The sequence below is a fragment of the Sapajus apella genome, unplaced genomic scaffold (assembly GCF_009761245.1).
Source record: "Sapajus apella isolate SASKATOON/1434 unplaced genomic scaffold, GSC_monkey_1.0 scaffold6, whole genome shotgun sequence".
In the NCBI taxonomy this organism is placed as follows: domain Eukaryota; kingdom Metazoa; phylum Chordata; class Mammalia; order Primates; family Cebidae; genus Sapajus; species Sapajus apella.
In genome coordinates this window covers 68470012-68494942 of record NW_022436946.1, presented here as the reverse complement: position 1 = coordinate 68494942, position 24931 = coordinate 68470012, and the positions used below count along the sequence as shown (strand labels likewise).

At 36.4% G+C, this 24931-nt stretch overlaps 1 protein-coding gene and 1 long non-coding RNA gene across 2 annotated transcripts in view; one reads left to right on the top strand and one right to left on the bottom strand.

Moving 5' to 3' along the window:
• BCKDHB (branched chain keto acid dehydrogenase E1 subunit beta) overlaps positions 1 to 24931 on the top strand; it is a 97684-nt gene that overhangs the window by 64150 nt on the left and 8603 nt on the right. The window lies entirely within an intron of this gene.
• LOC116549677 lies at positions 22775 to 23247 on the bottom strand. Its single transcript, XR_004267998.1, has 2 exons — positions 23134 to 23247; positions 22775 to 22816 (listed from the first exon to the last, which is right to left on the bottom strand). It is a non-coding gene; the product is annotated as an uncharacterized LOC116549677 (long non-coding RNA).

Here is a 24931-nt window from a genome sequence, read left to right as displayed (position 1 = left end):
ATGTTTAACTACATTGTAGGTGCTGAGTAGATATGGATTGAACAGAAAAGGAAAAGTAAATGAGCTAATTTTACTAAATAATGTCTAAGATTCCTTTTAGCTGAAGTGACCGTAAAGGTCTTTCTTCATTTAAATCAGGATGCCTTTGATTGTGAAGGAGGTGCCGTTAACAATTATGCTGTGCTAGCAGGTCTATACTGGGGTGCCTATGTGTAAAGCAGACTGAGAGGTTTGGTCATCCTCTTTTTAGCTCAAAATCCTGATTTAATAAACATACATCTGTGACTGCTAATTTCTTCACTGTAATAGAAATTTTAAATAGCAAATGATTTGTTCTATCTAAATTATGTTTTATATTGAATTCAAGAAACATTATCTTGGCAAATCACTCTTTTCCTTACAGTTAAGTTTAAAAACACATGTTTTAATTATGATGCAATTCACATACAGTAAAATGCATAGATTTAAGCTTCAATAAATGAGTTTTTGACAGACCTATATATCCATGTAAGCAGTGTGCAAAACAAGGTATAGAACATTTTTAATCACTCCTAGAAGCTTCTTCCTGACCCTTCACTCTGGATCCATTCTCCCTGTGCCAAAATCAGCCACTTTCTGGTTGCCATCAGATTACATGTACATGTTTTTGGGCTTTATATAAATGCAGTCACACTGCATATATTCTTTTGTGTTTGCTTTTACTCGACCTAATGTTTTTGAGATTTGTTCATGTTGTTGAATGAATTCAATATGTTGAATAAACCATCAGTAGTTGATTCACTTTTCTTTGCTGGGTAGTAGTCCATTGTATGAATATCTATTGTTCATTTCTATTACAATAATATTATAATTTTGTACAATAATAGAACATTACTACTAAGTAAGGAACATTGGATGAATGTTCATTGTTTATTTTTATTACAATAACATCTTAAAACTATGCACAATATTAGAACATTACTAAGTAACGAATATTGCTATATCATATGCATATTCATTGTTCATTGTATTATTACTACTACTACTAATTTTTCTTGTTATTCTTATTTTTCTAACTATTCTAGTTACTAAGGAAAGTAGCTTGCCTCCTCTTCATCAAGCTAATATTTTGTGAATAGCATTAGTATATTACAACCCTGTTTCTGGAGCCAGCCTGCCAATGAATTGACCTGGAAATGCCTCTTGGCTGTGGGGAAAAGAACTCCCACAAATCTGAGGCATGCACAGTATTGCTCAATAAGTAGGATTTTATTGTATTAATAGATCACAATTTATTCATGGCCCATGCAACTGGGCTTCTGTTTCAGTGTATCCATTCCCCTGTGATGAGCTTTTCAAAGTAGATGTGTCATTTTATACTTTCATTGGAGATTTTTCAGAGTTCCTGTTGCTCTTAAGTTTAAAAACAGATTTAAAATTAACTCTAGATTTTATGGACTCTATTATGATCTGTATCCCATTACATAATAAAAATTAATGAATGTAAGAATTTAAAATTTTGAAGTGAATAGGAAAACATCAATGATACATTGAGAATAGCTGTTTGATGAAAATGATTTCTAATACTATGGATATCCTGTGGCTATTATATTTGTAAGGCCAACCAGTTGTTATAGCCAATCAGTGCAGAAATTTTGCAGTATTTACTAAATGACGACTAAGTAAGAAACAGTTGAAAAAGTAATATTTACTTTGCTGAAAATTTTGAAACCAGAATTGGTTAGGCAAATATTTAATGTTAGAGGATCCCTGCTAAGAGAATGCACATGAAAAATTTGTTCTAGGCTTGGACCTGGGAGAGATTATTAAGGACCCTGATGAGGTTCACTATTCAAAAGGTTTCCAGAAGTTTCCCCACTATCGATCATATAGCATTTCAAGGATTCTAACTCTTAATCCCTTCTTGACTCCCAGTGGCTAAGTAGAGGTCACAATGATATTACCTCTTTCAAAGCTGGAAAGCTTCTCTGCAGAAGAAATTGGATAGAAAAAAAGGGCTACCCAGCAAAGTCTTCATATTAGTCTTTTCCTTTCTGGGCCAGCAGAATAAGCATCACCTGTGAGCTTATTAGAAATACAAATTGTCAGTTTTGGGCCGGGCGCGGTGGCTCAAGCCTGTAATCCCAGCACTTTGGGAGGCCGAGATGGGTGGATCACGAGGTCAAGAGATCGAGACCATCCTGGTCAACACGGTGAAACCCCGTCTCTACTAAAAATACAAAAAATTAGCTGGGCATGGTGGTGCGTGCCTGTAATCCCAGCTACTCAGGAGGCTGAGGCAGGAGAATTGCCTGAACCCAGGAGGCGGAGGTTGCGGTGAGCCGAGATCGCGCCATTGCACTCCAGCCTGGGTAACAAGAGCGAACCCCCGTTCCATGGAAGGAAAGAAAAAAAAAAAAAACAAATTGTCAGCTTTTATCCAAGACTTGCAGGGATAGAACCTCTGGGAGCAGAGCCCAGGTCTCTTTGTCTTAGTAGTCTATAGGTGATTCTGGCCCATGCTTAAGTTTCAGAAATACTGCCTGAGGTCAGTTCTGAAACAATGATGTTGCCTATGTTCATTTATCTTATTTTACTATTGGTTCTTATGTGGACAGGATGCTTTTGACCTACGGTTTTCTTAGATTTGACCTCTGGTTCAATACCCGTATCTTGCAGCTGACCATATTTTGGTTTCTACATTTACTTCTTATTTATTTTTTTTCTTTTGGATTTTCTGACCCTGATTCTGTAAATGCTCCCTGCATTTAGCCCACCCTTTCTAGCCCTGTATCTCAGATGTACTTTACGCTGGTGATGTAAACTCCAAACTTACAGTTGTTTGGAATGATGTAAAAGGAATTGTGCATTGTGATTCAGCTTTGATTGAGGAGGCGTCTGGAAGACATTTTGTATTGCACTGAAAGAATAAAAGAGACAGTTAAAAGAAGGTGCTTTACATTCATTTCAAAGACCAGAGCAGCCTGATAATTTCTACGTGGTGGTATACTTGTAGTATCCATAAATAAAAATTTAATGGATTGATTTTTCCCTCACATCGCTTTTTAAATTTCTTACATACATTTGGGAATAGCTAAAAGTGAGTGGATGAAAGCACAAAATTTTACATTTAAGGTTTTTTAAAAGAGTTCATTTTGGTACTCATAATGGTTTATGGATGGAGTAATAAACATGGATGTAGAATTATAAATACTGGCTGACATTTATATAAAAATAATTGGGAGTTAATTGGAGTTATGTTTATTATATAATGGTCCATTAGGTTAATTATGCAGTATAATGGTCCCTCAGTATACTCAGGTGATTTGTTCCAGCCCCTTTACCCCAATACCAAAATCCAGAGCATACAGGTTCCATCGCTGCACTGTAGAACATGCATGTACAAAAAGTTGGTGCTCCATATATGTGTGTTTCATGGGCCATGAATAATATATTTTCCATCCACATTTAATTGAAAAAAAAATTGTATATAAGTGGACCTCTCCTATTCAAACTGTGTTGTTCAAAGGTCAACTGTAATCTTAACCAAATGGAACATAGTCAAGTATAAGTAAGGATACAAAAAGAGGTGAGTGAATGCCAAAGCTCGGCTTTTCCCCTAAAGTTATCTTCCAGGTCCTGGACACATTGAGCTTCTGCTTTGATGATTCCATGGGGCCCTGAGGATGGGAGATGAAATACAGGGCTCACTTTAGGTAGAGACTTTGCTAGGAGCCCTTGATTAAAGCCTGTGGGACCACATCTGCAGTGTGAGGTGCAAAGGTGGCAGGATGGAAACTTACCTGTCTTTGTCTTGCTCTATCCTGGTGGAAAAGGAAAAAAAAATCTTTTTTGAGAGTTTTTAATCACAGTATGAGCCTTTTACAGGATTATAATTTGAATTGTGCTAGTAGTGCGGTCTGAAAGCACTTAAACACATAATTAAAGTGATTCTGTGTGGATGGTGCCCATTAAAACTGTTGGAGGGAAACGAAATCCTCTCTGGAGTCACTTCAACTTAGGTTAGCAAGATAAAGTTCCAAGTGAAAATTAGAGTCTTTTTGAACAGAAACAAGAAAAGGCAACCATAACTCCATGCAGACTTTAGATAGTAAAACTGTTATATAAGAAATGCAAAATGTAGGCCGGGCATGGTAGCTCATGCCTGTGACCTTAGCATTTTGGGAGGCTGAGTTGAGAGGATCGCTTGAGCCCGGGAGTTTGAGATCAGCCTGGGCTATATGGCAAAACCCTGTCTCTATACAAAAAAATGCAAAAAGTAGCCAAGTGTGATGGCATGTGTCTGTGGTCCCAGCTACTTGGGAGGCTGAGGTGGGAGGATCACCTGTGCCTGGGGAGGCTAAGGCTGCAGTGAGCCATGATGGCACCGCTGCTCCAGCCTGGGTGACAGAGTGAGACCTTGTCTCAAAAAAAAACAACAAAAGAAAGCAAAACGTGGGTTTCATATAAAAAAAGGAGACACTTGAGAATACAAGAAGGCAAAAAGCAAAGTTGAAGAAAAATGGAACAGAAGGTTTAAAAGAAAAATATAATAAAAATCTCTGATGGTTTAAGCCAGAAATTTATAAAGAGATGAAGGCAGAATTGATAAACTGGAAGATAAAACCAAAGAGATAACAAGAATATAACCTAGAAAGATGAAGAGAAAGGAAAGAGAGGTTGAATCTAGAGAGAGACTGAGAAGGTGTAAATAAATCTAAGGAAACCAACATGAGACTGTTTCCTAATAATATTCATCAGTAAAATTTCGCTGACAAAAAAGTGATTCCCTGGTATATTTTTGCCACTTTGCCTCATCAGAACTAAACCAGTACAGTAGGAAATATTTCAGGGAAGCATCAACTATTGCTTGCTTTTCCCTTCCACAGTACCATCAAGGTAGAGAGGTTATTTACTCATCTGGAGTTATAGTCCATATATAATCCCTAAAATAAAGTAGGTAAAAGATACTAGGTAAAGGGTTTCTTAGGAAGCTAAAGGCAGGCATCTAAAAAGTTAATTTGTCAACTTTAAAAAGAATTTACCTACAGTGTATAATTTTAATCTGTATCCATATCATTTATATTACTAAATCCTGTTTAAGAGTGATTCACTTACAGAGGTAAGTGTAACACTTTTGCTTATGGTTGTAGTGCATAGCTTTCACTCACTGGTTAATCTGGGCATCTACAGGTTTCTTCTTTTCTTTGTAGGACAAATTCTTTCCATGCTTACTGCCTTTATCTTACCCAATGTGGTTCTGAAGGGGCTGACAGTCATTGTATCTGACTTCCATAATCTCAGGACATGGACATGTGCCTCAAGCTCAGCCATTCTGATTTTGTTTCTGGGATTTTCTTTGTGGAGTCAGAGTTTAACTTTCTATGGGTGGTTTGCCTGGGATGTTGGGAGACTGCGGCTCCCTTAATCTTTCTTTGATTAGTAAGCTACTTTCACATCTCTCCATTTAATCTCATGTTAAGTTTAATGTACTTTGAGTTTCAGTCTCCTGCAGATTTTACTAATGTCATAGGTAATTTTGATGAATACATAATCTTGGCTAGAGAAGAGATGCCTCTTTTAAGATGAAAATATCATCTGTTAATAGCACAATAAACTGCAGCTGTCATGATTTAGCATAGATGCTACTTTTGTCTTGATAGGTGAAGTAGGAACCCCCTTTATTTACTCATAATCATATTTCATAAGGTTGCTGAGAAGATTTAAGTAAGATTATCCAGGTGTGTATCTGTCTAGTCTTTAAGTGCCTTTTGAACACTTATGTGCCAGACACTGGGCTTTCTTGTGTAGACATGGGGACTATGTCATTTAATGCTCACAACAAGCATATCAGGTAAATTCTGTCATTGCCATTTTACAGATGAGGAACCTAAGGATTAGGGAAATTAGACAACTTGCCCAAAGTTACACAGCCAGAATTAGGCATATTTGGCACAAATAATGACTTTAAGAAACTTGCTCAAGCTCACGGAAATAATGAGTGATGGATTTAGGTTTTAAACCCAGACGTTTTGACACCAGAGGCTGCTGTCTTTCTAATACTACCCTATTTTGTATCCCACCTAATTATTATTGAATGGAGGACATAAATGAAATGTAAGTTTCTCCACTGTCCTAGTTTCATGTCAGGAAATAGTTGTCTAGTGTTTAAAAGTTTCCCATAGAATTAAAATGATCTTTTTTTTATTTTTTTGAGACAGGTCTCCCTGTGTCATCCAGGATAGAGTGCAGTGGTATGATCACAGCTCACTGCAGCCTCAACCTCCTGGGCTCAGGTGATTCTCAGCCTTCGAAGTAGCTGGGACCATGGGGCATGCGCCACCATGCCTCGCTAATTTTTGTATTTTTTGTAGAGATGGAATTTCTCCATGTTGCCCAGGCTGATAAAATGATCTACTTTTTAATTGAATAGAAATATATACAGTTGGCCCTTTTCATCTGTGGGTTCGACAGATAAAACCAGCCATAGATTGAAAATATTTGAAAAAAATAATTACACTTGTGCTGAACATGTACAGGCCTTTTCTCTTGTTATCATTCTCTGAACAATACCATATAGCAGCCATTTATACAGAATTTACATTGTATTAAGCATTATAAGTAATCTAGAGATAATTTTATGGATAAGGGAGGTTGTGCATAGGTCCTATGCAAATCCTGTGCCATTTAGATCAGGGATCTCAGCATTCATGGATTTTCGTATCTTCAAGAAGACCTCAACCAATCCCCCATGCATACCAAGGGATGACTGCATTATTCATAGCCATGCCTTAAGGTAGTACATGCCTGCGTAGTATGTAGTCCAAGATTTGAATATATAGATATTACATTAATTTCTCCATTGGCATAGGATTAATTTGCTTCTTTGAAAGTTATAAAAACTACACGTCATAGTCTGTCTGGTTACAGGTAGGGGGTTTAGGAGCCTTTGCACCTTGTAATCATTTGTTGTTAATGGACCTAGTCATATGTCCCCAGATAGAGGCAAAGGCAGCTGGGAAATGTAGTCTTCCCTGCATTTGGGCGAGAATAGATGAGGTTTGTCCCAGTATTGTCCAGTCACAGTTCCTTTTGATCTGTCTGACTTCGTCATTTCTGACCCTGGTGCTGATAAGCTGCTCTCTGTGCAAACCTCTGTGCTATGGTGACTCTCCCACATGCCCAGCTACAACATTTAGAAGTGTTTCTTTCAATTTAGCCATTAACTTTATAAATTGTACAGATGAAAGTAAAAATAATACATTCTTTATGCAGCACTTTTCTTGAATTTTATTTCTACTTATTTTGAATATGCAATCAATACTTGTAAAACTTTAGGTTTCCTGAATGTAGAAGAAAGTAACCTAATAATATTTTCTGATTATTTATTGTAATTATGACATTTGAGTGCAATGAATGTTTTTAGAAATGGAAGAAGGATGTTTAGAAAAGGTAGATAAGGCAGAATAATCTAGCCAATATAAAAAATGTACAAAATAGTGATGATTCAAAAAGAGAGTGAGTCAGTGTGACATTATCACATATAAGCATCTTGTGAAGAAGATATTCTTTAATGTCTTTTGGACTTTTGGTTTTACTTAATTGATGGATGTTATGGATACATGACATAAGTGAAATTGAATTAAATATGACTTTCATCTGTGATTCTTCTAGTGGGAAATCAAGACAGACTAAAAGACTAAAACCCTTGTGTTGTCTGTCTTGTTTTTTATTTTTTTGCACAGTTCAGCAATTCTGGTCTTGTCTAGGCTCCCTCATAGGTCTATAGACAGTTGCAGGTCAGGGGTGGGTGGGTTGGATTTGCTGATCATAGTTGGGCTGTTTCACCAGTTACGGCTAGTAGGCTTTAGTCTATCTGTCTCTTTATCCCCCTGCAGGCTAGCTCAAGCTTGTTCACCTGGTGGAAGCAGAGGTTGTAAGGGAAAAAGTAGAAGCATGAAAGGCCCTTGAAGCATAGGCTTGGAATTGACATACTGTCACTTCTGCTATAGTATGTTAACCAAAATACGTCACAAAGTCAGCCCAAATTGAAGAGAAGGACAAATAGACACCATCTCTTTATGGGAAAAGATGCATATTCATTGCAGAAGGGTGTGAATACAGGGAAATTTGGATTGTATCTATTGTTCAGTCTTTTATATATGTTTGTACTGAAAAGTACAAACAAAGATAAATGGAACTTATAAATTCATCCTCTAACTACTGTTGACTTTTTGTGTATATACTGTCAGACTATTTTATCTACACTTTTAAACATATATTATTAACCAATTTATTTCAGTTTCCATTTCATTATGTTATTTATTTCATACTTATTCTTTTATGAAGTAGTCAAGTAGATTTCTATTTCTTTCTTAAAATTGCATGGTAGCATTTATTGTAAATCAACAGTTCCAATATCTAAAGCAAGCAGGACTTCAACTAAAAGGCAATTATTCTATTTTGTAATGAGAAGGCCCTGATTTAGTATTGAGTAGCAAGAAGAATCAAAAAGTGTTCAGTCAACTTACAGTGCAGTTGCTTTTGAATCTGCTTGTGTATCTTCTGTGATTGACTTAATAAACTGAACTATTCATGGAATAGGACTCAGTGGAATTTTCTTATACTATGCTATATTCTTAATATTGTTCACTTTTTAGGCTAAGTTTGATCATAAGCAGGTATCTACTTTTGATCATTAGCTTTAAGGTATTTACATTCTCAATAACTAAGGTTTAGATATGTGGTAGAGTGATTTAGTTTAGTTCCTGAATGAAAATTTAATACCATGAATCATGTGTTCTCTTTGTAAAAAGCTCCTCCCTCACAGAACTCTATAGCATAAAATAGTGAAAGTTCCCTTTCTCTGTGGGTCTCACTTTGAATTCCTTTCCTTGAGCCTTTTTCTGTGCCTTTATATTTGTGTTTATATGTGAATACATAGAACACATTTACTTTCATGTAAACCGATTTTGTGTAACGTAAAAGTATTATATGATAAACACTGTTTTGTAACTTGTTTTACAAATTATTTTCGATCCATTTAGTCAAGTATGTGAATGTATAAAGTATATACACACAAATAATACAAATAAGAGCATGTTACAAATACTGTATAACTTGCTTTTCTTACCAATATATTTTTGATATATTTCTGTATCTTTTCACATTGGCTTAGCTGGTTTTTATATTCATCAAACCATATTCATTTTATAGTCATAAAATTTTTTCACATGTACCATCACATGTATCTTTTCCCTATTATGGAACAAGGGTTGTTTCTAAATTCTGGTTATATTAAACAATGTCAAAGAAAACATCTGTGCTTGTATAGATGTGGGTATGTAGAAAAAGAAAATTGCACCTGTGTTCTTTATTCTAAAAACTCTACAACCTGTATCTCTTAATCCCTTTCTTGCTTTCTCTAAGCCCCATGTATTCTTCAGGTTAGCCCTGAGTAAAGCATGATTGATGAAGCCAGATGCTGTGTGTCTGAACAGCAGTTAGTGAAAAACTATGGTGGAAGGATAGGGAATTATTGCCACAGGTACTCTGGGTTGATAAGACTCAATAAAATAAGTATTTGCTACTGAAATCTAAGAACGAAAACAGGAAATATTTGTCAGACATTTAATTTGGCAATTGTACGAGTGAAAACCTTGTGTTTTTATTCTCTTGTATATCAGAATTTTGTCTTTTTTTTTTTTTTTTTTTTTTTTTTGAGACGGAGTTTCGCTCTTGTTACCCAGGCTGGAGTGCAATGGCGCGATCTCGGCTCACCACAACCTCCGCCTCCTGGGTTCAGGCAATTCTCCTGCCTCAGCCTCCTGAGTAGCTGGGATTACAGGCACGCGCCACCATGCCCAGCTAATTTTTTTTTGTAGCTTTAGTAGAGACGGGGTTTCACCGTGTTGACCAGGGTGGTCTCGATCTCTTGACCTCGTGATCCACCCGCCTCGGCCTCCCAAAGTGCTGGGATTACAGGCGTGAGCCACCGCGCCCGGCCAATTTTGTCTTTTTTTTTAATTAAAAGAAGAGTTAATTTTGTCAGAGCAGTTTTAGGTTCACAGCAAAACTGAGAGAAAGATACAGAGCTTTTCCACATACCCACTGACCTCAGACAAGCATAGCTTTCCCCATTATCAACAGAGTTGTACATTTTTTACAGTTGATGACCTACATTAACACATCGTCATCACTCAAAGTCCATGGTTTACATCAGTGTTCACTCTTTGTGTTGTGCCTTCTATGGGTTCTATAATGACATATATCTACCTCTATAATATCTTACGGAGTATTTCCACTGTCCTAGAAATTTTCTGTGCTTCATCTGTTTGTCTCCCCTCACTTCAACCCCTGACAACCACTGATATCTTCATTGTATCCATAGTTTTATCTTTTCCAGAATGTCATAGAACTGGAATTATACAGTATGAAACCTTTTCAGATTGGCGTCCTTCACTTAGTAATATGTACTTAAGGTTTCTTGATGTCTTTTCATGGCTTGAGAACTCATTTCTATTTAATTCTGAATAATACTCCATTGTTTGGAAGTAACACTGTTTATTTATTCATTCACCTGCATAAAGCTATCTTGGTTACTTCTAAGTTTTGACAATTATGAATAAAGTTGCTGTAAACATCCATGTGCAGGTTTTTGTGTACAAGTAAGTTTTCAACTTACTCAACCTAGTAGCAATTTTTTAATAAATTTGGGAGCTCCAGTATTAGGTGCATATTATTTAGGATTGTGATATTTTCCTGTTGGAGAAGTCCTTTTGTCATTATGTGAAGTCCCTCCTTGTCTTTATAATTGTTGTTACTTTAAAGTCTGTTTTATCTAGGAACACCTACTCCTGCTTGCGTTGGTTTCCACTTGAATGGAATATCTTTTTCTTATCTCTTTACCTTAAGTTTATGGGAATCCTTATGTGTTAAGTGAGTCTCTTGAAGAAGACAATAGATACTTGGTTGGTGGATTTCTATGTATTCTGTATCTTTTAAGCAGAGCATTTAGACCATTATATTTAACATTAGTATTGAGATGTGAGGCACTGTTTCATTCATCATGCTAGTTCTTGCCTAAATACCTTTTTTTTTCCCCAAAGTTGTCTTTTTTTATAGGCCTTGTGAAATTTATACTTTAGGGAGATTCTATTTTGGTGTATTTCAAGGTTTTGTTTCAAGATTTAGAACTCCTTTTAGAAGTTCTTGTAGTACTGGCTTGGTAGTGGAGAATTCTTTCAGCATTTGTTTGTCTGAAAAAGACTATCTCTCCTTTATTTATAAAGGTTATTTTTTGCAGGATATGAAATTCTTGGCTGATAATTATTTTGCTTAAGGAGGCTAAAGATAGGACCCCAATTCCTATTGATTTGTAGGGTTCCGCTGAGAAATCCACTGTTAACCTGTATGGTTTTCCTTTATAGGTTACCTGATGCTTTTGCCTCACAGCTCTTAAGATTCTTTCCTTTGTCTTGACTGTAGATAACTTGATGACCATGTTCCTAGGTGATGATCTTTTTGCAATGAATTTCCCAGGTGTTCCTTGAGCTTTTTATATTTGAATGTCTAGATCTCTAGCAAGGACAGGGAAGTTTTTCTTGATTATCCCCACAAATATGTTTTCTGAACTTTTAGATTTTTCTTTTTCCTCGGGAACACCAATTATTCTTAGGTTTGGTCATTTAACATAATCCCAAATTTCTTGGAGGCTTTGTTCAGTTAAAAAAAATTTTTTTTTTTTGGTCTTTGGGTTAATTTGTAAGTCTTGTCTTTGAGCTCTGAAGTCCTTTCTTCAACTTGTTCTAGTCTGTTGTTGAAACTTTGCAGTGTATTTTTTGTTTCTCTAAGTGTGTCTTTCATTTCCAGAAGTTGTGAATGTTTTTTCTTTATGATATTTATTTATCTGTTTACCTTTTCATCCATATCTTGTATTTTTTTAAAATTTCTTTAAGATTTTTTTTTTTACCTTTTCTGGTACCTCCTTGAGTACCTTAATAATCAACCTTTTGAATTCCTTATTTAGCAATCAGAGATTTTTTTCTTGGTTTGGATCTGTTGTTGGAGAGCTCATGTGATCTTTTGGAGGTGTTACAGAACTTTGTTTTGTCATATTACCATAATTACTTTTCTGTTTGGTAGACTGTTTCAGTGGAAAGATATGGAACTCAAGCGTTGCTGTTCAAATTCTTTTGTCCCATGGGCTGATCACTTGATGTGATGCTCTCCCCCTTCCCCTGGAGATGGAGCTTTCTGAGAGAGCTGGGCTGCAGTGATTGTTATTGTCTTTCTTGCTTTAGCCACCCAGCGGGGCTACTGGGCTCTGGGCTGATGCTGCGGAATGTCTGCAAAGAGTCTTGTGAGGTGATCTGTCTTCAGGTCTCCCAGCTGTGGATGTCAGCACCTGCTCCAGTATAGGTGGTAAGGAAGTTAAGTGTACTTTAAGAGAGTTCTTGGTTATAGTTTTGTTTAGTGTGCTGGTGTTTTTGAATGCTGGTTATGCCAGAAGTTAAGTTGTTATGTGGACAGACTCAGAATCTTGGGTTAGCCAGGACATTGTAGATGGTGGAATTAGCTGTTTTCTCCTTCTTTGGAGCAGGGTTATTTTATTATTCCAGAGTTGATTGGCCTCTAGCCAGGAGGTGGTGCTTTTAAGAGAGTGCCAGCTGTGGTAGTAGAAGGGTGATATAACCTTGTTCTTCATTGGCCAGGATGAGTACTTGGGTTCCCCAGGCAATGGATGGGACCCTGGAGTTCTCAAGAGTTCCTAGAGCCTTTTGTCTTGGGCTAACAGGGTGGGTAGTGAAAAACCATCAGGTGGGGACAGGCCTAGGAGGTTCTGAGCTCTGACTCTCCTTGGGTGGGGCTTGCTGGGGTGTGGTTCTCAGGCCAATAGATTTATGTTCCAGGGGAATTATGGCTGCCTGTGCTGTGTCATACTGGTTGCCAGGAAATGGGGGAAAGACAGCAGTGCCATGCCTCACCCAGCTTCCACACAGCCAGCAAGGCCAGTCTCACCCCTGCCATGCCCTGCTGACAGCGCCAAGTTTATCTGGCAGCTGGGGAGAAGAGATAGATCTTGCCCCAGGCTACAAGCCTTCATGGTGAGAAAACAAGCAGGGCTCTCAGGCCTTGCCCTTTTCCGTCTGCGTGCACCATCAACTGTGGCTTCTGTGCTTGTATCTGGACTTCCGGTTTGCCCCCTGGATTCTGCTCAGGAAATTTGTACTCATTTGAAAGTATTATGAAGTTCAGTTAGAACCTTCTTTTACCCTGTGGCCCCTCCCTAATTCCACTGGCTGCCTTCCCCAAGAACCCCTGTGAGATAAGTCAGGAATGGCTTTCCCTGGCTTGAACTAGGGCCTGGGAGTGCTTACAGGGCTTTTGCCACTTCTTCTTATTCGATACTTCACTTGGCTGCCTAAATCCATTTTAACTTCAGGTGAGTTTAAATTCTTCTGCGATCTGGCTTTTTTGGTTCCCCAGGGGGGATGTCTGTTCAGAGGCAGACTTTCCCCCCACTCATATTTTGGGAACCCACAGTTTTTCAGCTGTCTCACAGAATTTGCAGTGTCAGCCTACTTCTTTCAAAGGGTCTGTGAATTCTTTTGGTTTTCCTGGTGTATTCCTGTGGTGGTTTTTGGAGCAAAAGTTCGCAGTGTAAGTCTCTACACACTGTTCTCTCTGTCCAAGTGGAAGCTATGTGTTAGTCCTGTCTTGTTTCTGCCGTTTTCTCCATGTTGGTAATTTAGATCTTTGTATTTCCTCTAGCTTTGAAAATTTTAGTAGTATAAAATTTTCTTTGCACTCTCATTTGATTAAATGTGTTAATACTTGTATTTAGAATAATGCCTGACATGTCGTAAATGCTTAATAAATGTTAATGGTGTTATTAAAAGTTGTTGCTATTATTATCATATAAAAATCTCCATTGATTTATTTTAATATTAACTCTTAAACATAAGCTTTTATTTAGAATGTTGGGGTAAGAGAGCTAATTAGAAGTAGTGTTCTAACTCAGTAGAGAGGGAGGGATAAGGGTCTATAGAATGTTAGCAAGCGGGGTCAGCTGAAATTTAACCAATTTCAGGGTTAGTCCAAAACTACCAACAGAGTAAACAGGCAATCTACAGAAAGGGAGAAAATATTTGCAAACTATACATGTGACAGAGGTCTAGTATCCAGAATCTATAAGGAACTTAAACAAATTTACAAGACAAAAACAACCCCAAGCAAAAAAGTGGTAAAAAGACATGAGCATACACTTTTCAAAAGAAGACAATCATGTAGCCAACAAGCATATGAGAGAAATGTTCAACATCACAAATCATTAAGAGAAATGCAAATCAAAACCGTAATGATATACCATCTCACACTGGTCAGAATAGTGATTATTAAAAAGTCAAAAATTAAGAGATGCTGGTGAAGTTGTGGAAAAACCAGAACATTTATACACTGCTGGTGGAAATGTAAACTAGTTCAGCCATTGTGGAAAGCAGTTTTGTGCTTTCTCAAAGAACATAACAAAGAATTACGACTCAACCCAGTAATCCCATTACTGAGTATATACCCAAAGGAATATAAATCATTCATCATAAAAACACATACACGTATATGGTCATTGCAGCACTATTCACAATAGCAAAAACATGAAATTAACCTAAATGTCCATCAATGGGAGACTGGATAAATAAAATGTAGTACATATACAACATAAAAAACTATGCAGCCATTAAAAAAAGAATGAGATCATGTCTGTTGCAGGAACTTGGATGGAGCTGGAGGCCATTATCCTTAGCAAACTAACACCAATGGAAAACCAAATACCACATGTTCTCACTTATAAGTGGAAGCTAAAGATTGAGTTCACACAAAAAAGGGAACAACAGACACTGGGGGCCTACCTGAGGGTGGAGGGTGGAAGGAGGGTGAGGATCAAAGTACTGCCTATCGCTGAGGTTGGTGGATTGTTTGAGCCAAGGGTTGGAGACCAGCCTGGGCAATATGGTGAGACCCTGTTTCTACAAAAAAAATACAAAAATTATCAAGACATGGTGGTGTGCACCTGTAGTCTCAGCTTCTTGTGACGGTGAGGTGGGAAGATCACTTGAGCCTGGGAGGTAAAGTTTGCAGTGAGCCAAGATTGCACCACTGCAGCCCAGCCTGGGTGACAGGTGAGACCCTGTCTTTAAAAAAAACCTCCAAAAACCAAAAAAACAAACTTCCCATCACTTACTAATTACCTGGGTGATGAAATAATTTGTATACCAAGCCCCGTGACATGCAATTTACCTATATGGCAAACTTGCACATGTACTCTTGAACATAAAATAAAAATAAAAAAAAATTATAGTTTTTCTGAAAAGGGAGGAATTGTTCTTGCAGTTTAATAGCCATTGATTGGGTGATTCAGATTTAGAAAGAAAGGTGGGTAGAAACAGTTGCTGGGTCTGTGGTAATATGAGGGCCACTATGGTACATATTTAGTTTTTCTGAGACTCTTGCAGATTATTTAGGATTATTTAAAGCATATTCTAACATATTTGGGCATGTATTTTATCATGTTGAATCAAGCATAAGCTTCCACTTTTTGACTACAGGCCATTCCTAATGTGTTTCTTAGAATGTGTGCAAAGTCAAATATCTGGAAGTCAAATATTTACTTACGTTTAATAACTAGATTTCCTTACCAAGAGAGCTAGAATAAAATTTCATTTAAACTTTACCTTTACACATGGTTGTCATGGTATAGTTTTCAACATTTTATATATACTTTTAATTTTTTTCTTTTTGAATTGATCAATTCAAGTGATTTAAATGCAGTGGGCATTCAGCTGAGGTTAAAAATTTACTGTATGCAACATAGCAAATAATTTCTTTCTTGACCCCAGTTTTATAATATTCTCTTTGGCTATATCAGTGTTTTTACTTTTCTGTTTTTTACTTACAAAGTATTAAGGGTAAATAATAATTCTAATAGCATAGAAACATTGCTATATAGGCAGTGACATTAACAATGGTAAAACAGAACACTTGACCAGCAGAAAGGGTGTTGAGCTTCCATTTTTATAGATAGCTTAGCTTCAGAATTTCAAATTTAGAATAAAAGGCATATAATAAGCCCTTTAGGAGTTTTCATCTCCACTATATAAATAAATGTGTATTGAGCATAAGTTGAAAATATGAAAATTTAGGTCTGCCTATATAGAGGCAGATAGGTAGAAAACACTAAACTATTAAGGCCATTAGGTATTTCGTGATTTTCACATATATTTACTTTTTAAATAGAGAAATAAAGTAGTAGGTTATAAAAATTAGTCGAGAAATTTTTCTCAGTAGCATTTTAATAATTTAGAACATTTGTTTTTATTAATACTGTTTCAGTATCTCTCAGTGTTGAGCTTGAATTTATGAATTCTAGCTAATTTAACTATCTCTAGCACTGAATATACCTAGGGTATGAAGTGATGACTAAATAAATAAATCTTAATTCATTGGACTATAAATCATAGTTTCTGGCTGTATGAGTAAATTTAGAAATCTTCATTTTTTTGTAGTATTAATCTATGATTTAATATGAAGGAATTTATATTCAAGAAAAATGTAGATTTCTAATGGAGGAGTGATATATAGCAATACACTGAGGCAGATAGTGGGTGATAAGTATGTATAGATTCCACCTGCTTTATGGAATTTAAAGCTTGATTAGTGTGTAAAAGATTAATTTGAGAAAATGGGAATGAATTGCTGGGAGTTGGTGAGAGAATTCTAGGTTTAACACTTGATCAGTCTCGGGAAAAACAGCAATGATTTAATCTTAAGGTTATATTTTCTATTTTTAAACAAATATGGCAAGCATAACACCTCCCTTTTTAAAATATACAATTTTTGCAATTTTCAAGACTTATGGAAAGGATCAAGCTTGATATATGTTTACATTTAATATTTCTGAAACTCATTTTGGGCAGATTTCTATATACTATCATAGCAGTTATGAGCTTGGACTGCAGAGTGACCACTTACTGTCCCTAACCCAGTATCTTAATATGTCTTTGCCTGTTTCTTCATCAGCAGCATTGGGATAAATCTAGTGTCAGTCACATTGAGTTGTAAGGATAAAAGAGATGATACTCTAAAGGTGCTTAAACAATCATAATATGTTGAAAGGGCTCTATAAATATTAGCTTTTCTCATTGTAATTAATATGTTGGAGTTTTCTCTATTTCTCGTCAAAGGTAACTTTCATCTAAGTGCTGTTTAAAATTTAAACTTCTGTTGAATCTTTGTCAGTTGTCTGTCATCCTTACACTTGCCCTTCTGTGTTCTTTTCTGTAATTCATGGTCTGGAAACAAGTAAACTATATTTTCGTCACCCCCTTGCTAGCTAAGTTCCTTTAGAGGGTTGGGAGAAGGTAGAAAGGAAGTCATTGTGGCTTTTCAGGCAACTTTGATAGTGGCAGTTGAGGAGAGTTTGCTGTGCTGCAGTGACCATTGTTCCCACAGTGTTGATGGCAGCCACGTTGGTGACAGGGCATTTAATAGGGATGGTTCTGCTAAGCAGCAGCCACTAGTGGTTCTAGCACTGATACTGGCTCCTGTTGGGTACTGGGTCCAGCTCAGAAGTGGTAGCTGCTTCCTGATCCCTGGTTTGCATTGTTTCGCCATTTGTTACTCTAGCCCTTCCAACATCTTTGTAACAGGTTCCCTGAATTAATTTTTTCTGGAGAGGTTGCTCTCTAGAAGAGGGTGTTCATCAATAAAATCAACGCTATCATTTGATGTTCAGATATGCAGTAAGGCATTTTGCAGTCTAATAAATATAGCATATATTCCCTGTATATCTTTCTTACCTGAAAGCAATTGTCTTCTGTCAGTGTGTCCCAGTGACTTTTTCTGTCTCCTCTGCATTTAGGACGTCAGTGGACACAGCTAATTCTTGGTGTCTAGTGGGAATTGTTGCTTCTCATGGGTAATATTGGATTTATAATACCAAGGGACTTACAGTACCAAAAGCATGATGTGAAAAATACATTAAATATATACTAATATTTCAGTGATTGAAAGTCATCTACCCAATGGAAGCCACTATATTTCATTGATTCTAAGCTACCCTTTTCCCCCTCATATTTTAATATCTCTTGATACTGGAATGTGACTTAAAATCAATGGCATGTTGCAGTCATCTCATCCAGTGACCAGTAGTTGCTGTTATATCCTAATGTGCAAATATCAAAATCAGTAACACAGCTTAGAGTAAAATTCCAGAGACACCAGAGAAGGTGTCTCTTTTGATAAGGAGAAGACTCTTTAGATAAGGAGATGCTAAGTGGTTGTGGTGAGATAGAAGAGTGAGGAGTGGAAAATCACAGTAGTTTAACAACGCTTGGAAGCAAGAATTTAAAGTAGGTTGTACCTAATTACTGTACCTAGGCTCTCTTGAGAGCCTAGCATCAATTTTTAAATTTTTAAAATGAATTTATTTAAAAAAGCGCTGCAAAACTGATGTGCTTGGTGACACAGAAAATGAGATTCTGTGGAGAAAGGTGGACACTAATGATTATATGTCAAAGAGTGAGTGAGAGAACTACATTTGGATTTCTTCATGAACTTTAGGAATTGATTAAACCAACTTATTTTATGTTTTGTTTTTATGTCTGTGTCAGGGTGATAGATAGTGAAATACCCATATCTAATTAAGCCTACAGTTTTTTCTTCAATAAGAATAAAATAAAAATTCTAAAAAGTATATCAGTTTAATTAGCAGTTTTTTCCTTAATGCTTCATAGAATAATGATATTACTTTATTGAAATATTTTTTTCTATCTCCGTATAATCCTTTTTGTTAGGGGATATTTTTTCCCTTTTAAACTCTATGTGCTAATGTAGAATGGCTTTAAAATGTCGCCTTTTAATTCGGTGTTCAATTTTTTTTTTTTTTTTTTTTGCCACTTTGCCAGTTGACCTTGTAAATTTTACACTCTATGAACAGACTTTTTCCTGTATGTAGTTTCTTGCTATGGAAAATGCATTGGAAAATATTTGCCAAGGGAATTCAAATATATTAAACATGAAAGACAAACAATTGTCAGTAAAATTGGTGTTAGGAGAACTTTTGCTATGCTATTAAATGCTGCATACTAGAGAGTACATTAAAAAAAGACCCTAAGGGTAATCGCAAAGACCGAATAAGTTGTGTTATAAATGTGGTCAAATTTTAATGTGTTGTATATTAAATATACTGATGCATATTATGAAAAATCAGTCTCATTAAAGCTTCTTTTTTTGTTCACATTAAACGAGAGGAAAATGTAATGAAGTTAATTTAAAAATGTTATGAGGAATATGAAGGTGTCTTATCATAGTGTTAGTTTTGTCATTTATATTTGCCAACTTTTTTTTTGGGATAGAGCCTTGCTCTATTGCCCATGCTGGAGTGTAGTGGCACGATCTCAGCTCACTGAAACCTCCATCTCTCAGGTTCAAGTGATTCTCATGCCTCAGCCTCCTGAGTAGCTGGAATTATAGCTGTGTGCCACCACGCCTGGTTAATTTTTTTGTGTTTTTGGTAGATACGGGATTTTACAATAATTGCCCAGGCTGTTCTCAAACTCCTGATCTCAGGTGATCTGCCCATCTTGGCCTCCCAAAGTGCTGGCAGTATTTTGCCAACTCTTTGGAAAAGATATCTAATGTATCTCGTTTTGCAAAAGAAATGGAAATGTGAGATTTACCAGTTAATTAATTAATTATTGAAGAAAAGGATTTGACTGCATTTGAGTTTAAATGGGTATAAGACTGTTTCAAGTTACTATTGCTGTTCATTTAGAAATAACAGGTGAGTTTTTTTATTTTTATTTTTCAGTATTAGCGATAATAAGAAAACATTACCCTCTGAAACAATAACAGTATAAAACATTTACAACCTTAAAATTGTGTTTTATATGTAAGAACATCTTGGTTTAAGAAGTCTCCTGCTTGGGTGCAATGGCTCATACCTATAATCCCCAGCACTTTGGGAGGCCAAGATGGGAGGATCACCTGAGGTCAGGAGTTCTCTTTTATTCTGGGGGAGACACTTCCTTTGCCATTTTTGTCTGTCATGGTCACCACATTTGGTCAGCTCTTTTGTAGACTGCTCCTCAAATTGGGTTTGTCTGATATTTCCTCATGATTAAACTCAGGTTCTGTCTTTTAGGCAAGAATATTATAGAATGATAGAGTGTCCATTTCAGTGCATCATCTGAGATGACATGGTGTTGTGCCCAGCTTACTTGTTTTCTTTCTTCTGTTATCAACATGCACTCCACTGCTAAGAATGCCAGCTCTTTGCCTTCGTGCATCTAATTATATTTATTCTTCAAGACTTACCCTTTTAAATGGTTTTCTCTATTTGCTGCACTTCATTTGATCTCTCACTTCCTTGCTTTCCTTTTGCCATTATACTCAGTAAAATCTTGACATCCTTATGGCTTGAGAGTCTGTATTATCATGTTGTAGGAGTCTTACCCACTGTTGCTCCCAGGAGACCTTTCTGCTTTATTTCCTTGCGACACTCAGACTTACTATACCAATTTATTTTTTCCAAACATGCTCTCGATAATCACTATGGGTTAAGTTGTACCAAAGTTTGGCACTTAATTATTCTTTTATTTATTGAAAGTTAATTTTATCTTCTAATTAGGTGGTATCTTCTTGCCAGCATGGACAGTCCTACAGATTTTTTTTTTGGCATTACTTGGAGAGAGAAACACATATTTTTAATAGTATGTTGATTCAGTGTTTCTAATATAGATTGTTAATCCTTAGATTTTTCACTAATTTAAGGTGAAGAGGGGAGGAAAAAATTGGGTACAACCATGTTTAGGAAATGCTTTAAAAGTGATTACTAGAAGAAAGTGCACTTAGTTTTCTTGTTCTTATATTCTTTCTTATCTCTAGTATCAGTGCTAAAAGTAACTGTTGGTAAAGAAGTGAAAATTGTCAAAACAAGACTGTGATTAATAATCTCAAAGCCAAAAGGAGATTATAAATTCAGAAAATGACAGTTGTAATATGGAAATCCAGTATTAGTTTATAGTTGATTATCAATTTTATACAGAAAATGATACGTGATAAGAAAAACTCTTCCTAGGATGAAAATTTCTTTATAGTTTTAATGACTCTATCATTGAATTATTTCAAATTGTGATACTATTTTCTTCCTAAGAGCTTATTGATGTGTCCACATTCTATTCCAATAATGGTCCTAAGATTACAGGTAGGATACTGGGACACTAAAATAATAACAATATTTTGTCAGAGACGACCAAACTTGTTAGATGCAGAGACAAGGCCACAACTAGATTTTCTGGTTGGGTAGATTTACTCTCCTCCTACCTTTCCCCATTAGACTGAATTTTTATTAACCAAATAGGCTTTCTCAGGTATGGGGACTTGGAATATGCTGTTGTAATCAGACAGCATGAGCTAACATGTTTTAGAAATGTACTTGACTTCATTTTAAAAAGAGAACATTTATGATTTCTCACTATATCATAATGCAATATGAATAAAGTCCTTTCCAAGTTTCATGTTTGTGAGGAAACTGCAGATGAGTGACAGGGCAGAGAAATGACCCTATTATCTCTGTAATGGTAATAGTGTGCTTCACAGGGGAACTTGTGTCGTTAAGAGTGAGTTATTTTCTTGCAGATGCTTTCTGCACAAGCTATTAATATATTAAATCAGAAGGAATTGGAAAGTGCTGTCTAGGGACTTAGGAATATAATTTATAAGTTTCAGTGTTCACCTTTACTTGAAATATCATGTAAATCTGTTTTTGTAGATGTATGCACAAGCATTAACATGGTTTCATGCATCAATTTCTTTGTACATATCTTTTCTTTCTATATGGAATGTCCTTTATCTTTCTTGTGTCAAGTCCCTCTGTCTGTAAGACCTGCAGCAGTTGTGTGATCTGTGATGAAACCTTTTATCCCTGTAACCAACTTATTGCTTCCCTTTTTATTCTCAGAGCAGTTGGTTCCCATTGCTATATTATATTTTCATTTGTTGTCTGATAAATCTCTTTCCATCTTCATAACTCACAGTTGAGTGTGTGCTTCTCAATGGCAATTCAGTTTTCAATTCATATTCCAGCATCTTGCATGATGCCTGCATATATTGAGTATGCAGCAACTATTAAATGAAAAATGTATATTAAATATAGTATATATATATATATTATTTACATACCTCGCCTCCTTCAAGAATGTGTTTAAGATGGACTATAAGCAATATAGCAAATTAGAAGAAAACTGGAAGACAAAAAGAGGAGGATGGGAAATAGAATGGGGCCAAGGATGAACTAATTCACACGATGAATCTCTAAGTGAATGTGTAGTGTGAATGAGTGCGTTTGCATGTACAAGGAAGCGTATATGTGGAAACTTACAATATACATTAAAAAAAAAATCTATCCTGTTTGATAATTGCATTTTTACAATTTTGGCTTTGAAACGATTTCTTGTTTTTCTAAGTTGTTCATTTTGTCACTATATATCTGGTGCTAAATGGTTTCTCTGAGGAATGCTTTATTAGTCCTAAGATTCTAATGTGATCAGCATGTGGTGAAATGGAGTGGTGTGAGTTAGTCCCACTTCTGTGAACACAGGAATCTGTAATATGACTGTTTATGGTGCTCTTTAGCTTCTGAAGATTTCGTGTTCTAAATTCTGTCACCTGCACTCTTTTAGAAAGCACATAGCTGTGGGGTAGGAATGCAAGAAAGCTAACTGGAAATAACAAACTTTTCCTGGAATAAATATGTTTTAAATTAAATTTAACTAAGAAGTACCTGTGGCCGGGCGCGGTGGCTCAAGCCTGTAATCCCAGCACTTTGGGAAGCCGAGGCGGGTGGATCACGAGGTCAAGAGATCGAGACCATCCTGGTCAACATGGTGAAACCCCGTCTCTATAAAACTACAAAAAATTAGCTGGGCATGGTGGCGCGTGCCTGTAATCCCAGCTACTCAGGAGGCTGAGGCAGGAGAATTGCCTGAACCTGGGAGGTGGAGGTTGCGGTGAGCCGAGATCGCGCCATTGCACTCCAGCGTGGGTAACAAGAGTGAAACTCCGTCTCAAAAAAAAAAAAAAAAAAAAAAAAAGAAGTACCTGTGAATTCTAGCTTGCTCTCCAGGTGACTTATTTGCCAAATTTAAATAAATTGACAGATTAAAATTAATTCTTATTCTCCTGTTCTCAAGATTACATTTAAGCAAATCTCAGAAGTTTTTTTTTTTTTTTTTTTTGGTTTGTTCTTAATATAATAATCTTCTTGAGTCTTATTCTCAGTATGGTATTTTTAAAATAAAGAATGAAACTTTGTTTGCTTTGTTGTTCCTTAGCTAATTGTTAAAATAATGAGGCCTTATTATTTTGGGTAATTTATTTAAGACAATAGAGCAATTAGTTGCTTACTGGCAACCTGACAAAGGAAGTGGGGCAAGATGCCAACCCATTTCTTTTGGCCTACCAGCCCTTAGAGTTGTGTGTTCCAGGGATTTGCTAATCACCAGCTGGCAACTGATTTACAAGGCGGGAAAGACAGGACTCTTGAATGGTGCCCACTTACAAGTAAGATGGAGTGTGTACTGGCGTTAAGCCTCATCCGTTGGCATTCAGATCTTGCTGCCAGGGGAAAGACTTGATGATGGCAAAGAGCCTATGTGCTATCTCTTTGGTGTGTTTGTCCGATGTCATCAGCATTGTTCTTGACCCTCACTTTGGTTTAGCAATTAAGACTTGCTAAGGAGAATATACTACTCCAGTGGTATATGTCTGTCTCCCTGTCTATTTGTCCACCTGCCTGTCCATTCATCTCTCCATTTGTCTGTCTGTCCGTCCATCCATCCATCCATCTATCCAGTGAATACTGGGTTTAAGCCATTAATGAATGGGCTGAGAATTAACCTCTGAAAGCATTGTTTATAGTTGAGGCTGGCAGTCTTTTTCTGTAAGGGAACAGGTAGTAAATATTTTAGGTTTGCAGACCATGTTGTCTCTGTTGGAACTAGTCAGCTCTGCTGTTGTAGGATGGAAACAGCTGCAGACACGGTGTAACTCAATGGCATGGTTATGAGCAAATGAAATACTGTTTATAAAAAATCAACTTGCTGCTATAGTTAGCCTACCCCTCATTTAGACAGTGGAAGTATCTGACTCAATATAGTTGGGGAGCTACACAAAAACTTTCAAAGAAGTGCTTTAATGCCTATAAGTTTTCTAATACTGTTTTATGTTCTAGGTTTTTAACTTAATTATTGTCTGTTTTGGGATTTACCTCAAAAAGTAATTTTACAGATTTTACTGTTTTTTTATTTAAACATAGTAATCATTTAGAAGATATTTAGCTCTGACACTGGTTATAGAAATGTCACTGGATTGGAAATATACAAAAAAAACCAAGGAATAAATTCACTACTGTATCACCCATAAAGCATCATTACATTTAATGGTTTTTACTTATAAACATGATTTTAAAAACTACTTTGACATGGAAACATGGTCAAGATATATTGATGAGGTAAAAAATGCAGATTGTAGACGATTTCTGAACAGGATGTATGATGTGATTCTATTTGTGAAAAGAAAGAAAAAATGTTGGTGGAGAAAATGAACAAAAGGAAACAAAAGTTTTTTGCAGTATTTCTGCTGATAGTATTTTCACATACGAATTCAAGAAGAGCTAGGCATGGTAGCTCATGCCTGTAATCCCAGCATTTTGGGAGGCTGAGGGTGGCAGGAGTTTGAGATCAGTCTGAGCAACATGGTGAAACCCCATCTTTACTAAAAATACAAAAATTAGCTGAGTGTGGTGGCACATACCTATACTTCCAGCTACTTGGAAGGCTGAGGCAAGAGAATCACCTGAACCCAGGGGTCAGAACTTGCAGTGAGCTTAGATCGTGCC